We start from the raw sequence: 15147 nt of genomic DNA on the forward strand, positions 1-15147 counted from the left end.
TAAGGTCGAATACACCAACCGCCACATCGTCACTAACGGTGATGCCTCTTTATCGCCGTTACTTATCACTTCCCACAGTTTTTCCCCAACAACCTCCCATATTTCTGATCTAAAAGCTGTCTGGGGCTCTGGTGCAAATCCGTTCTCTCTGCAACAGGTTAACAGCCTTCTGAGCATATGCTCATAGTATTTCACTCCTCTCTTAGAGAGCATATGCACGAGAAGTCTTAATATAGCCCCTTCTTCTTTTGTTACTTGTTGCCCCATCTCCTGCCCCGGCTGCTCACCTCTCTCTGGGTGTCAGTGGCCACGTCGTCCGTTTCCTCTATTCCGGATTGCTGCCCAATCCGCCCGGTCTAAGTCCAGCTGAGCCATCCTCCAGCCAGTAGATCTACTTCTGGGTCTTCCGCCCCTCGCGTTCCGCTGCTCAAGCCAAACGCCGATCGGTATCACGTCAGGGTCACCATCTGAGGAGAAATAACTGGACTCTAGACGATCCAATGTGAATCAACAGAAGCCATTTATTAAGCACAGATCATCAGCTTTTATACCCTGTGTTGTAGCCGTACATGCCACTTGCTTATTTCTGATTAGCTAGTTACACTGTCCACGCGCTGTCCATGCAGTTCATTCACAGATCAGATTGGTTACAAGAATTCACGTAGTAAATTGCTTAGTCATTAGCACAACATGTTTTCTACCTTCTCAGTTCCCGTTTTTCCCATGTACTAATTCCATCTTCTAACACCTGTTTTGCCCTTAATCTAATCTCTCATAGTAGGGAGGCTGGCTCACGTGACCATTTTCTCTCAGACACATTCCTACACTTCCTGACTTGGCACAACGCCTGACTCCAAACTTTCCATATGTCTGCGATAGGTTCCATGCCGAAAGAGCCAGGAGGGAAAACTGTGGCTTGTTCTAAAGCTCTCTGGGAACCGCTTGCATGGCCCCACAGACCTTGGGGCTGTGGGCTTTCTTTGCACCTTCAGCCTCAAAACCACACTTTCTCAGTTTCCATGGTCCGGACTACCACATTTTCATATGTCTGGGGATTGGTCAAACACCCAAAGGGCCAGGAGGGAAAACTGTGGCTTGCTCTAAAGCTCTCTGGGAACCGCTTGCATGGCCCCAGAGACCCTGGGGCTGTGGGCTTTCCTGGCACCTTCAGCCTCAAAACCAGAGTTTCTCTATTTCCCTGGTCCGGACTCCATAATTTCCCTATGTCTGGAGATTGGTCCCACACCCAAAGAGCCAGGAGGGAAAAGTGTGGCCTGTTCTAAAGCTCTCTGGGAATCGCTTGCATGGCCCCACAGACCTCGGGGCTTTGTGCTTTTCTGGTGCTTTCAGCCTCCAAACCACCCTTTCCCACTTGGAGCAACACAGGGCTCAAAAATTACCCTATGTCTGGAGATTGGTCGCACACCCAAAGTGCCAGGATTGAAAACTGAGGCTTGTTCTTAAGCTCTCTGGGAACCGCTTGCATGGCCCCACAGACCTTAGGGCTGTGGGCTTTCCTGGTGCCTTCAGACTCAAAACAACCCTGTCCCACTTGGAGAAATGCCAGGCTCCAAAATTTCCCTATGTCTGCAGGTTGGTCCCACACCCTAAGTGCCAGGAGGGAAAACTGAGGCTTGTTCTAAAGCCCTCTGGAAATTGTTTGCATGGCCACTCAGGCCTTTGGGCTGCAGGCTTTTCTGGCACCCTCAGCCTTAAAACCACCCTTTCTGACTTGGTGCAACGCCTGACTCCAAACTTTCCATATGTCTGGCGATTGGTCACACGCCCAAAGAGGCACGAGGGAAAACTGTGGCTTGTTCTAAAGCTCTTTGGGAATCGCTTGCATGGCCCCACAGCCCTTGGGGCTGCAGGCTTTCCTGGTGCCTTCAGCCTCAAAACCACCCTTTCTCACTTGGCACAAAGCTAGACTCAGGAATTTCCATTTGTCTGGAGATTGGTTCCATGCCGAAAGACCCAGGAGGGAAAACTGTGGCTTGTTCTAAAGCCCTCTGGAACCGCTTGCATGACCCCACAGACGTTGGTGCTGCGTTATCTCCTGGCGCTTTCAACCTGAAAAGGATACTTCTTACTTGGCGCATTGCCAGCCTACAAAATTTCAGTATGTTCTGAGGGTCTTCCCATGCCCAAAGAGGCAGGAGGGAAAACTGTGGCTTGTTCTATAGCGCTCTCGGAACCGCTTGCATGGCCCCACAGACCTTGGGACTGCAGGTTTTATGGCACCTTCAGACTCAAAACGACCCTTTCTCGCTTGGCGAAACGCCAGTGTCCAAAACTTCCATATGTCCGGAGATCGGTCCCACGCCTCAAGAGCCAGGAGCGAAAACTGTGGCTTGTTCTAAAGCTCTCTGGGAAGTGCTTGCATGGCCACACAGACCTTGGGGCTGCAGACTTTCCTGGTGCCTTCACCCTCAAAAACACACTTTCTCACTTGTCACAGTGCTAGACTCCAATATTTCCGTATGTCTGGAGATTAGTTCCAAGCCCAAAGAGCCAGGAGGGAAAACTGTGGCTTGTTCTAAAGCTCTCTGGGAACTGCTTGTATGGCCCCACAGACCTTAGGGCTGAGGGCTTTCCTGGTGCCTTCAGCCTCAAAACCACGCTTTCTCAGTTGGCACAGTGCTAGACTCCAAAATTTCCCTCTGTCTGAAGAGTGGTTCCATGCCCAAAAAGCCAGGAGAGAAAACTGTGGCTTGTTCTAAAGCTCTCTGGAATCGCTTGCATAGCCACACAGACCTTGGGGCTGTGGTCTTTCCTGGCACATTTAGTCTCACAATGACCCTTTCTTAATAGGCCCCAGTGCCACATTCCAAAATTTCCATACGTCCAGAGATTGGTCCCATGCCCAAAGAGCCAGGAGGGAAAACTGTGGCTTATTCTAAAGCTCTGTGGGAAGTGCTTGCATGGCGCAACAGACCTTGGGGTTGCGGGCTTTCTTGGTGCCTTCAGCCTCCAAACCACTCTTTCTTACTTGGCGAAACGCCACACTCCAAAATTTCCATATGTCTGGAGATTGGTCCCATGCCCAAAGAGCCAGGAGAGAAAACTGTGGCTTGTTCTAAAGCTCTCTGGAACCGCTTGCATAGCCACACAGACCTTGGGGCTGCGGGATGTCCTTTCGCTTTCAACCTGAAAAGGATACACTTTACATGGCGCATTACCGGCCTCCAAAATTTCCGTATGTTCAGAGGCCCCTCCCATGCCCAAAGAGGCAGGAGGGAAAACTGTGGCTTCTTCTTAAGATCTCTGGAACCACTTGCATGGCCCCACAGACCTTGGGGCTGTGGGCTTTCCTGGCGACTTCACCTTCAAAACCACAGTTTCTGTTTCCCTGGTCGGGACTCCCTAATTATCATATGTCTGGAGATACGTCCCACGCCCAAAGAGCCATGAGGGAAAATTGAGGCTTTTTCAAAAGCTCTCTGGGAACCGCATGCATGGCCCCACAGACCTTTGGGCTGTGGGTTTTCCTGGTGCCTTCAGCCTCCAAACCACCCTTTCCCACTTGGAGCAACGCCAGGCTCCAAAATTTCCCTATGTCTGGAGACTGCTGCCACGCCCAAAGAGCCAGGAGGGAAAACTGTGGCTTGTTCTAAAGCTCTTTGGGAACCACTTGCATGGTGCCACACACCTTGGTTCTGTGGGCTTTCCTGGTGCCTCCAACCTCAAAGGCACAGTTTCTCAGTTTCCCTCGTTTGGCCTCCCAAACTGCCATATGCCTGGGAATCGGTCCCAGGCCCAAAGAGACAGAAGGAAAAACTGTGGCTTGTTCTCAAGCTCTCTGGGAACCTCTTGCATGGCTCAACAGACCTTGGGGCTGTGGGCTTTCTTGACGCCTTCAGCCTCAAACCCATGCTTTCTAGGTTTCCCAAGGGCCGGCCTCCAAAATATCAATATGTCCGATGATTGGTCCCATTTCCAAAGAGCCAGGTAGGAAAACTGTGGCTTGTTCTTAGGCTGTCTGTCAACTGCTTGCATGGCCCCACAGACATTGGGGGTGCGGGCTTTCCTGGCACCTTCAGCCTCAAAACCGCCCTTTCCCACTTGGTGCAATGTCAGAATCCAAAATTTCCATTAGTCTTGAGATTGTCCCATGCCCAAAGATGCAGGAGGGAAAACTGTGGCTTTTTCTAAATCTCTCTGGAACCACTTGCATGGCCCCACAGACCTTGGGGCTTTTGACTTTCCTGGCGCCTTCAGCCTCAAAACCACAGATTCTCAGTTTCCCTTGTCTAGTCTCCCAAATTTCCATACGTCTTAGGATCGGTCGCAGACGCAAACAGCCAGGAGGGAAAACTGTGGCCTGTTCTAAAGCCGTCTTGGAACCGCTTGCATGGCCCCACAGACTTTGGGGCTGCGCGCTTTCTTGGTGCCTTCAGCCTCAAAACCACCCTTTCTAAATTGCCCGAGGGCTGGCCTCCAAAATTTCCAAATGTCTGGTGATTGGTCCCATGCCCAAGGAGACAGGATGGAAAACTCTGGCTTCTTCTAAAGCTCTCTGGGAACAGCTTTCCCAGGGAAAAGGAAAGGAAAGGGAAGGGAAGGGAAGGGAAGGGAAGGGAAGGGAAGGGAAGGGAAGGGAAGGGAAGGGAAGGGAAGGGAAGGGAAGGGAAGGGAAGGGAAGGGAAGGAAAAAGGAAAGGAAAGGGAAGGGAAGGAAAAAGGGAAGGGAAGGAAAAAGGGAAGGGAAGGGAAGGGAAGGGAAGGGAAGGGAAGGGAAGGGAAGGGAAGGGAAGGGAAGGGAAGGGAAGGGAAGGGAAGGGAAGGGAAGGGAAAAGGGAAGGAAAAAGGGAAGGGAAGGGAAGGGAAGGGAAGGGAAGGGAAGGGAAGGGAAGGGAAGGGAAGGGAAGGGAAGGGAAGGGAAGGGAAGGGAAGGGAAGGGAAGGGAAGGGAAGGGAAGGGAAGGGAAGGGAAGGGAAGGGAAGGGAAGGGAAGGGAAGGGAAGGGAAGGGAAGGGAAGGCAAGGGAAGGCAAGGGAAGGCAAGGGAAGGCAAGGGAAGGCAAGGGAAGGCAAGGGAAGGCAAGGGAAGGCAAGGGAAGGCAAGGGAAGGCAAGGGAAGGCAAGGGAAGGCAAGGGAAGGCAAGGCAAGGGGAAAGAGGAAAGGAAAGAGGAAAGGAAAGAGGAAAGGAAAGAGGAAAGGAAAGAGGAAAGGAAAAAGGAAAGGAAAAAAGCACCTGGGCTGGAAGGGTCTTACAGCAGCTTGGCGATCACCAGCTCCTCCTGGAGCTCCTCTTGCAGCCCCGGGTCAGCCGTACATCCATGCTCAGCACCGCCTCGGCCTCGGTGAGAGCCTCCCTGTGCAGCAGAGAGCGGCGGGCATGAGCAAGGCTGCTGGTGCGGGGCCCGGCCATGCCCGCCTGTCCCCAAGCAGCTGGGGGAGCCCACCTGGCGCCACAGCAGCAGTTGGCCTGGCCCATCCCGCCCGGGACAGGAGGACCCTGCCTCTGCTCCACCACATCCTGCCTCCTCTCAGCGCTGCTGCGTGCCAGCACAGCTCCGTCCTGCTGGCGCTGGTGGCTGCTGGCTGCAATGGACCAACGGTCCCAGCCCAATGGAAAGTGGGAGGGGCCTTGGGAGGGCCTGGCCTGGGGGTTCTCTCTAGTCTGGCCATCTCTGCCTTGCACTGGGGAGCCCCGAGCAGGACACAGCGGCGGGCAAGGAACACCTCCATCCTCCATCCCGCCTTGGCCTTCAGCGCTGCTTCCTGGCCTCCAACCAGACTTGGTGCCGCTGGTCACCACCCTCTGGGCCGGGCCAAGCAGCCGCTTTTCCAGCCACGGCACAGCCCCTCAGCTGCTGTCATGCTCTGGCTGCATGGGCCAGAGTCCATCACCCGATGTCCCCACCCCCCTGGGAAAGGGAATGGGGAAGAAAAACACGGTAACACGAGGGCTGAAAGAGAAACAGATTTTATAGCAAAAGTAATTCAGACAGGCTCAGAGAGTTTGCGTTGTTCAGCCTGGAGAAGAGAATCACGGAGTATTCTTATAGCAGTCTTATAGTCCATAAAGGGGGCCTACAGGAAGGATGGGGAGGCTGTCTTCATCAGGGAGTGTGATGATAGGACAATGGGTAACGGATTTCCTGGGGTAACCTGTGACAACGTTGTAGCCTCTAGTGGGAGGTGTCCCCGCCTAGGGCAGGGAGTTTTAACTAGATGATCTTCAAGGTCTCTTCCAACCCGAACCATTCTATGATACTATAAATCCCACCCACAAGACACAAAAAAAGGTCAATGTCCTTCAGAGGGAACCCCAAACGACCCATGGGAACCCTGCCAAGTTGTATTGACCTGTACATGTCTTCATATGTGGTCCTATCTGCTAGAATTGTGTCTTTTCTAGAGACTGCCAGTGGAGTTGCATTTTTTCTTGTTGTATGGGATTGAAAATGTAAATACTAAACGAGAAAATGATTAGGACTTTGTTGCAGTTCCTGTATTTCCAACAACACTTCCAATCCCGCTGTATTCGTGGCATTTTTACTGGCATCGGTGGAAAGAGGCGGTTTGCACTTTTAGGTTCCATTCAGCTTTCTGGCTGGCTTTGCAAAACTGACTTAAGCATGTGTACTGAGGAAATGTGGGCCTTGAACCTGGTAGTGTTGCTGCTTCAAACCGCTAGCTCTTGAGAGAGTTTCTGTTAAATGCAAGTGTTTTTCAGGTACCAAGCTTTCAAGGTGAGGCTGGCAAGCATTTTTCTTTTCTAGCTACGGTAGATGCTCATGGCAATAATGCCTTACAGTGAGCAATATACGCTGCTACTTGTTTTGAAAGCTTGCTTTCTCTGTCTATTTTCCTGTTTCCCAAATGCCTCTTTACCCCTCTTTGCTTTCTTTTAAAAGCTTGGAGTCTTTTATAGACGATGCCTAGTGCTGTGTACATCTTTTATTTCCTCTCCTGTGTGGAAGTCCACAGAGCCCAGGGACCCTACGGCTCTGCCCCACGGCAACATGGACCGCAGGGACCGAGACCTTGGCCCCACTGAGGGGCTGTGGAGGGCCTGACAGCCGGTCCCGGTCCCCCCCAAGTCTGTGATGTCATTATGGGGCACGTTCCAGAGCCACTGGACAGGCAGGGGTTCTACTATGATGTTGGAGGGAGGGCAAGTGCTATAAGCACCCCAGAGAGAAGCATCTCCCACTGCCCCAGGCTTCGAAGTGGGTGATTGCCGTGATTGAGAGACGGGACGCTGCTTGATGCAAGCAAGACGTCAGTTTATTAGACGCGTTGGAAAGCTTTTTATACAGCTACTTAACAGTTACATAAATTACACAAATTCTATCATTTCTAATTGGCTTAGCTCTAAATGTTTCATTACAATAATCCCTCCTACCTGCGGTTTCGCTACATGCTAGAAGCTACAGTTTTGGAATGTGTTAAAAGCTACAGTGATAACTTGTTGTCTACTCCCTACTTCTTCAAGGTTATTTATCTCAGACCTGCAAGGCCAGTTGTTCCCTGGCTCCTCAGATTTATTTGTCTCAGGTCTGCAAGGTCGGCATACCCTCGAATTTCTTGCATACTTGTACTTTTCTGCTAGCCGCCCCCAACATCTCCCCCTTTTTTGTTTCTTTAAAGGCAGAACTGAGGCGCGGGTTTAAAGGTCATCATACTCAGTGAGCTGGACAGAACTAACACTAGCGTAAATCTTTGGAATATCGCCGTTTTGAATAAACCATGTATGTCGAACAACTTTAGTCACCATAGACCTAACACAGGAAAGAGCACAGCTTAGAATCAAAAGGCCTACCAATATAATAACTAATATGAGTACAGCAGATTGTACCAGGCTCCTAAGCCAGCCCTTTAGCCCAAACCAATCACCCAAAGTACCCAATCCGAAGAAGTCCGTATCAGATTGCACCTTTTGTGAATGTGCAAGGAGTTGTGTAATTTGCTTATGTATCGAAGAAGAGTGGTCCTCTAAGTCCATGCAGCACATTCCGTCAAAATCCTCACAGCCATGTCCATGGGCTAGTAGCAAGAAGTCGATAGCGGCTCTGTTTTGCAGGACTGCATGTTGTACCGTAGACAAGTCTTCAGCCATCTCAGATAGTATGCGGCTGGTAGCATTTGCTTGCTTAACAACCCAACAGGCAATTGCATCTAAGTTTCTGTGGGCTCTCGCTGCTGCCACCCCAGGGGTAAATAGCGAGGCGAAAAAAACCTCCCAGCGATTCCATAGCTTAACATTATCGTCACAGGTATTATCTAATGCTTGTATTGTGTCACGAGTAAAACGTAACCGCTGTTTTGGGCTTGGATGATAGTGAGGAGTGCCAAGACTAAGCTGTCCAATAGTACACGGGCCTCCTCTAGGGTTAGAAGGGATCCCAGACCAAGCTCTATTTCCACAAATAAAAAAGAACCCCAAGGGGAGCCGCCTAGGGAGCATGGTACCGGGGGCTGAGTGAGTGGCGTTTCGAGCAACGCTCAAACACCATTGTTGTTGCCAGAGGGTAGCATTACCAATAGGTGAGATGACGGTCAGTGGAGAATCCTTTACTAAGCGCCCCTCTTTTCGGGCCCCCGACCATGACCTAAGGCCAATAAACAAACAGTGAGAAGCATTAAGAGAATCTACTAAGTCAATTTCCTGCGGCTCGGGCCCTATTGGTAATTTATCATCCCAATTATCGTAATTTTCAAAAAGGTCCTTAAGATTTTTCCATGAGAAAGGAAGCCTTCCAGAAATATTGTACTGCTTCCGTAAGGTTGTCATAGAGTTATTAAACAGTAAAAAGGTCGAGTTATTCAGTGGTACCCCTACTAAGCAGGTGGTGAAGGGCGAGCTGGGCGTAGCAAGACTGGCACAAAAGCTAGTTGTATTGAGCGACCTGGACAGAGTAACCCAGACATTTTGACGGGGGTCAAAAAGGTGAGGATGGTACCCTGGCAAAGGATTGGCATGTGTCCAGGCTGCACATATACAAAAAAGTGTTAACAGGATCATAATGTTTGACGGACTCTTCCCCCCACCCCCTTTTTTTTCTTTTTTTCTTTTTTTTTTTTTTTTTTTTTGCAATGCTAAATTCTTACAATGCTAACTTCATATATTAGGCAACTGTCACACCATCTATTGGCCAATGTTAACCATCGCTACCATCTCTTACCACAGTGATAGCAGTCACATAAACCTAAGGGTCACAATTACCACAGGCGACGCAATGAATATGTTCTACTGGAGTCTCTACTCTATTGTCCATAAAAGCACTGCATCAGTCCTCCGAATGTTTTTCGGTATGCTGTTCAGGGGAATGATCTAGTTGTGGATTGGTGTTGTGGCCGTCCGACTGTGGTAGGGGTTCACGGAAAGGTCGCACGCTCTTCGCTGGGATCCACCTGGGGCCTCGTTCTGTGGAAACACAAGCATAGCCTCTGCCCCATGTGACAAGGGGGTATGGCCCCAAGACCTTACCTGTCTCAGGGTCGCAGATCAGGACTGGAGCTTTTACACTGGCTTCGAAAGAAGTGTTTGTGTTAAAGTGGCGAACGATCGGAGGGTTGTTATCTATTAAAGAACAATTTAAAAAGTTAAAAACATACAGGGCTTTCTGTAGACGTTCTTCAGGGGTGGCTGTCCCTACTCCCCCTTTCTGTTGTTGTAACAAGCGCTTTAAAGACTGATGAGAGCGTTCAATCAGGGACTGGCCCGTAGGGGAATGCAGGATCCCAGTGATGTGAGTGATCCCCCAAGAGATAAAAAAGGTTTTAAGTGCAGCCGAGATATAAGCAGGGCCATTGTCTGTTTTGATTTGTGCAGGGATGCCTAAGGTAGCAAAAGCACGCAGCAGATGCCTGCGAACATCTTTCGCCGCCTCCCCCACATGGCAGGAGGCAAATAGAGCGCCTGAAAAGGTGTCAATAGAGGAATGGACGTATTTTAATCTCCCAAATTCTGGATAGTGTGTGACATCCGTCTGCCATAATTGCAGGCTTTGTAAGCCTCTGGGATTAACCCCACCTGGTGCTGTAGGAAAAGAATGTTTTTGACAATCAGGGCAGACAGCGATAATGTTCCCCGCTTGCTGAGAAGTGAGGCCAAACTGACGTTTGAGGCCCCCTGCATTCTGATGGAAAAAGGAATGACTAAGCTTAGCTTGTGCAATACGGTCAGGTAAAACTTGTACCGGCAGCAGAGTGAGCATATCGGCCTGTCGATTGCCTTCTGCAATAAACCCAGGTAAAGAGGTGTGCGATCTAACATGTAAAACAAAATAGGGATGTGTTCGAGAGGTTAAAAGGAAAACAAGTTCCTGCAACAAAGCAAACAAATCAGCATGCGAAGTATGACGCAGCACCGAGGCCTCTGCCTGTTCGACAACGCCTGCAACATAAGCAGAATCAGTAATAAGATTCAGTGGTGTAGACCACTTACGAAAAGCTCGAACAACAGCGGCAAGCTCTACGATTTGAGGGGACCCGGAGACTGTCTCAACGTCCGACTCCCATTGTTGAGAGCGGTCATCCCACCAGACAATCACCGACTTGTGTGTTTTTCCAGACCCGTCGGTGAACACAGTAAGGCCTTGGAGGGGCTGGTGACATCTCTTTGGTATGGATATTAAGTTAAAATGAGCATGTAGAAGCTTGTGGGACGGAGGATGTGAGGTTAGTTGACCCGTATAATCTGTTAAGGCAAACATGAAAGCATCAGACTGTTGGAATAACCATTGTAGGTACATATTAGTTACAGGTAAACAGATAGAAGCAAAGTCCATCCCTGACAGGGCAAGCGAGCGCTGCCGTGCTTTAATTATCAAGGAAGCAAACATTTCATGTTGCGTCCAAATTGTTTTAGTGGGCTGGTTGGGTAAAAAGACCCACTCAATGATTAATAAGGGATCAGGATTGTTAGGGTCCCATTGAAAAATCAAAGCATATGGCTGACGTGCAGGGTTCAAAATAATTAAATTGAAGGGCAATTCAGGCGCACAGCGGTGTGCTTGCCATGAGGCAATGGCTTCCGCTACTTTTTGTAATGAGGCAGCGGCTTCAGGACCAAGTCGACGAGGGGAGCGTAAATCGGAATCTCCCTTGAGGAGTTCAAACAAAGGGCTTAAGTCTGAATTGGAGATTCCTAGCAAGGGTCGGACCCAAGTAATGGTCCCTAATAATTTTTGAACATCGTGCAAATTTTTAATGTCCGCCTGTATATGCACAGGTTGGGGAACTATCGTCTGGGTCCTGATGTGCCAACCCAAGTAGGTCCAAGGGGGCATTTTCTGGACTTTTTCGGGCGCAATACAGAGGCCTGCCGAATTGACAGCGGCCGTGACAAGGGCTATGGCCTGTTCCATGAGCTCAAGGTGAGGCGCAGCCATCAAGATATCATCCATATAATGATATAACAGAACTTGAGGCAACGCAACCCTGACAGGGCTAAGTACCTTAGCGACATACCATTGACAAATTGTCGGGCTATTTTTCATTCCCTGTGGCAGTACAACCCACTGATATCGTTGCACAGGAGCTTGCATATTGACACTTGGGACTGAAAAAGCAAATTTGGCAGCGTCATCAGGGTGTAGTGGAATGTTAAAAAAGCAATCCTTAAGGTCAATAACGGTGAGATGCCAATTGCGGGGGATCATAGTTGGAGAAGGGAGCCCTGGCTGCAGAGCTCCCATATCTACCATAGCATCATTGATTTTTCTGAGATCATGGAGCAGGCGCCACTTGCCAGATTGCTTCTTAATAACAAAGACAGGTGAATTCCAAGGACTAGTAGTAGGTACTATATGTCCTTTTGCTAATTGTTCCGTAACCAGTTCTTGGAGAGCGCGAAGCTTTTCGAGTGGTAGGGGCCATTGATCTACCCAAATGGGTGTCTGAGTTTTCCAAGTCAGTTTCAGGGTGTCGCGCACCTCAATGGCCCCCCCCTAAAAATGCGACTGAATGGAAGTTCCCCATTGTGATAGCACATCACGTCCCCACAAGACCATAGGAACAGGCAGCACAAAAGGCTTGACGGAAGCCACTCGTCCTTCTGGGCCTTTGATTTGGATCAATTCCGAGGATTGGTGGCTTCTACCAACTCCTCCGATTCTGGCTAGTGCCTGAGGCACAGCTGCCAAAGGCCATTGTGGAGGCCACTTCGCCTGTGAAATTACGGTAACATCGGCCCCTGTGTCAATAATCCCATGTAGGATTACTTGCTGAGTGCCGTGAATAAGAGTACATTGACAAAGTGGTCGCTTCTGGGAAATGGACTGTACCCAGAGAATCTGTGGATCCCCAGTAGATCCAAAACCTCCTTGTCTTTGCTGCGGAGGTGGGTGAGGCGAAAGAGAGCTTGCGTTCTGCGGGATCAGTAGTAATTGTGCAATGCGGCTTCCTTTGGGTACTGTGCAAGGGGGAAATGGGGTCCAGGCCATGATTTTAATTTCCCCAACGGTATCCGCATCAATTACTCCAGGCAATACAAAAAGTCCGGCTAAGGTAACCGATGATCTCCCTAATAGTAGCCCTTGTGTTTTCGGGGGTAAAGGACCTGAAACATTAGTTGCTAATAAATGAACAGAGGAATCAAGCAACGTTACTGCGTGTGAGGTTGCCAGGTCCAATCCGGCGCTACCGGCTGTTGCTGGGCGAAGACTTGTGGCGAGGTCACACCCATCTGCATGGCTCGATCCACCGGCGACGATACTTGTGTCTGTGCGCGTCGCTGCCCCGCGCTCCGCAAGCGGTTTCCCTGTATCGGCTGCCCTTGAAAATTATACTTAGAACAACATTGATTAGCATAATGACGCCCCTTCCTGCATCGGGGACAGATCCCAGGGGCTTGGGCTTTAGCCCCCCCATTAGAAGCGAGACAATTTCGTTTGATATGGCCTGGTTTACCACAACCGTAACAATTTCCTCCCCCAGACATGCCTCTCATAGCTGCGAAAGCAGCTGCCATCGCTTCAAATTTATGGTCCACAGTACCGATACGATTACAAGCCTCTACCATTTCAACCAAAGTCGGAGCTGGGTTAGGGAGAGATTTAAGTAATTTTTTACAGTCGGCGTTAGCATTTTCAACTGCTAATTTTAATAGCAAAATTTCTCGAGCTTCGGTATTATCTATTTGGCGTTCTAAAGCTTGCTTAAGTCTATCAATGAATTGCATGTACGGCTCCCGAGGTTCCTGCGTAATAGAGGTGAATGCCTTTTGAGGTTTACTGGAATCGGGTATTTTAAGTAAAGCCTTTTTCGCTTCTTCGCGGATCGCTTCCAGGGCCTCTCGTGGACAATCTCGAGCCTGTGCCGCTGGATTAGAGTGCTGACCCGTACCCATAAGGTGCTCCATGGTCAGTGCGGCAAGAGCAGCATTATTATGACCCACGTAGCTGGTGAGGAGAGTTTGAAGGCCCCCCCTCCAATGCGACTCCCAGAGGGAATACTGGGAAGGGGTTAATAACAATTGCGCTAGCGATTTTAAATCATGGGGAGTCATAACATAGGTATCAAAGACAGAAGACAGCAGGCTCGCAAAATATGGGGAAGAGAGCCCATGTTCTGTGACGGTACGGCGCAGCTCTTTAATCACCGGGAAGGACAAAGCCTCCCACTGCACTCCCCGGCCTTGATAAATAACAGGGGCGACTATCGTTCGCGCTATTTCCAAGTCACCTTCCTTTAAAGCTTGGCGTCTAATATTCGCCCACGTATCATGAGGGTCAGGGGGGTACAAGTCAGGCTCTTTATCAGGATCAACGGGCCCCGGGTCAAGCGGATCTTCCTCAGGAGGGTAGCCTGCGGCACAGACCTTTAAGGGTCCGGGCGACTTAGCACGTCGCGGAGGTAGCGGAGGGGGAAGCAAAGGCTGAGCTGATGAAGGTTCCCCCTTAGTGTCTGGAGAGTCTTTATGGCCCTTTTTCTGTGCCTTAATAGCCTCAAAGATATTTCTCCACCACGGAAGCAAACGCTGAGCCTCGGCATTCCCTGACGTCGCTAAGTCCCACAACTTTACCCCCACATCGTCCCAAAGTTCCTGGGTAAAAATACTGGAGGCCGTAACAGTGGGGATCTTCATTTGTACCCACTTAAGCATAATCTTTAAGTCCTGCCCGGAAATATCTTTTTTATGTTTCCGGAGGAGTGTTTTCATAACTTCATATACGTCTCTCTCTGCGGGGGACATCTGATTCCCCATGTTTCCCACAGCTCACCTCTTAAATCCAGAGGGATTCCTGGCCAGTTCCTGCTTCCTTTCAGCAGCTCATTCAAAGTTCCGTGGGACTCGCAGCAAGCCGCTCAGCTAGGCGGTTCACCACCCCATCACGTCGGGGTCACCAATTTGCCGCGATTGAGAGACGGGACGCTGCTTGATGCAAGCAAGATGTCAGTTTATTAGACGCGTTGGAAAGCTTTTTATACAGCTACTTAACAGTTACATAAATTACACAAATTCTATCATTTCTAATTGGCTTAGCTCTAAATGTTTCATTACAATAATCCCTCCTACCTGCGGTTTCGCTACATGCTAGAAGCTACAGTTTTGGAATGTGTTAAAAGCTACAGTGATAACTTGTTGTCTACTCCCTACTTCTTCAAGGTTATTTATCTCAGACCTGCAAGGCCAGTTGTTCCCTGGCTCCTCAGATTTATTTGTCTCAGGTCTGCAAGGTCGGCATACCCTCGAATTTCTTGCATACTTGTACTTTTCTGCTCGCCGCCCCCAACAGGTGATAGCTTGGCTTGCGCCGCATACTCCTCCTCAGCCAGGGAGAGGAAGATGAGTGCAGTGGCTTGCCCCGCCTTCCATGGGCTTTGCCCGGAAGGGAAGCTGGGCGATGGGATCATCAGCGTGGACAGCATTGAATTCATTGCTCACAAGATGATCCTCTCCAGCTGCAGTCCATACTTCAGGTGAGTGCTTGAAGGAGGAGGGGATGGGGCCAAACAGTATTTCCTGCTCTGTGCCACACTGTGCCTTCGTGTATCTCCAGCGCTTCCCTTGGCTCTCAAACTCTCCTCCAGCAGTTCCCCCTAGTCCTGGTACCTCCCCGGACACCAACATTCATCCACAAGCTCAGACGGAACAGCCGTGCTGAAAGTGCTGTCTGGCAAAGCCCCAGATATGGTGCAGGCTGGGAGCGTGGCCAGCCTGGCGGGCCTGGTTTTCCTTCCGACACACCGTT

This window comes from Chroicocephalus ridibundus, chromosome 4 (genome assembly GCF_963924245.1).
Source record: "Chroicocephalus ridibundus chromosome 4, bChrRid1.1, whole genome shotgun sequence".
NCBI lineage: Eukaryota > Metazoa > Chordata > Aves > Charadriiformes > Laridae > Chroicocephalus > Chroicocephalus ridibundus.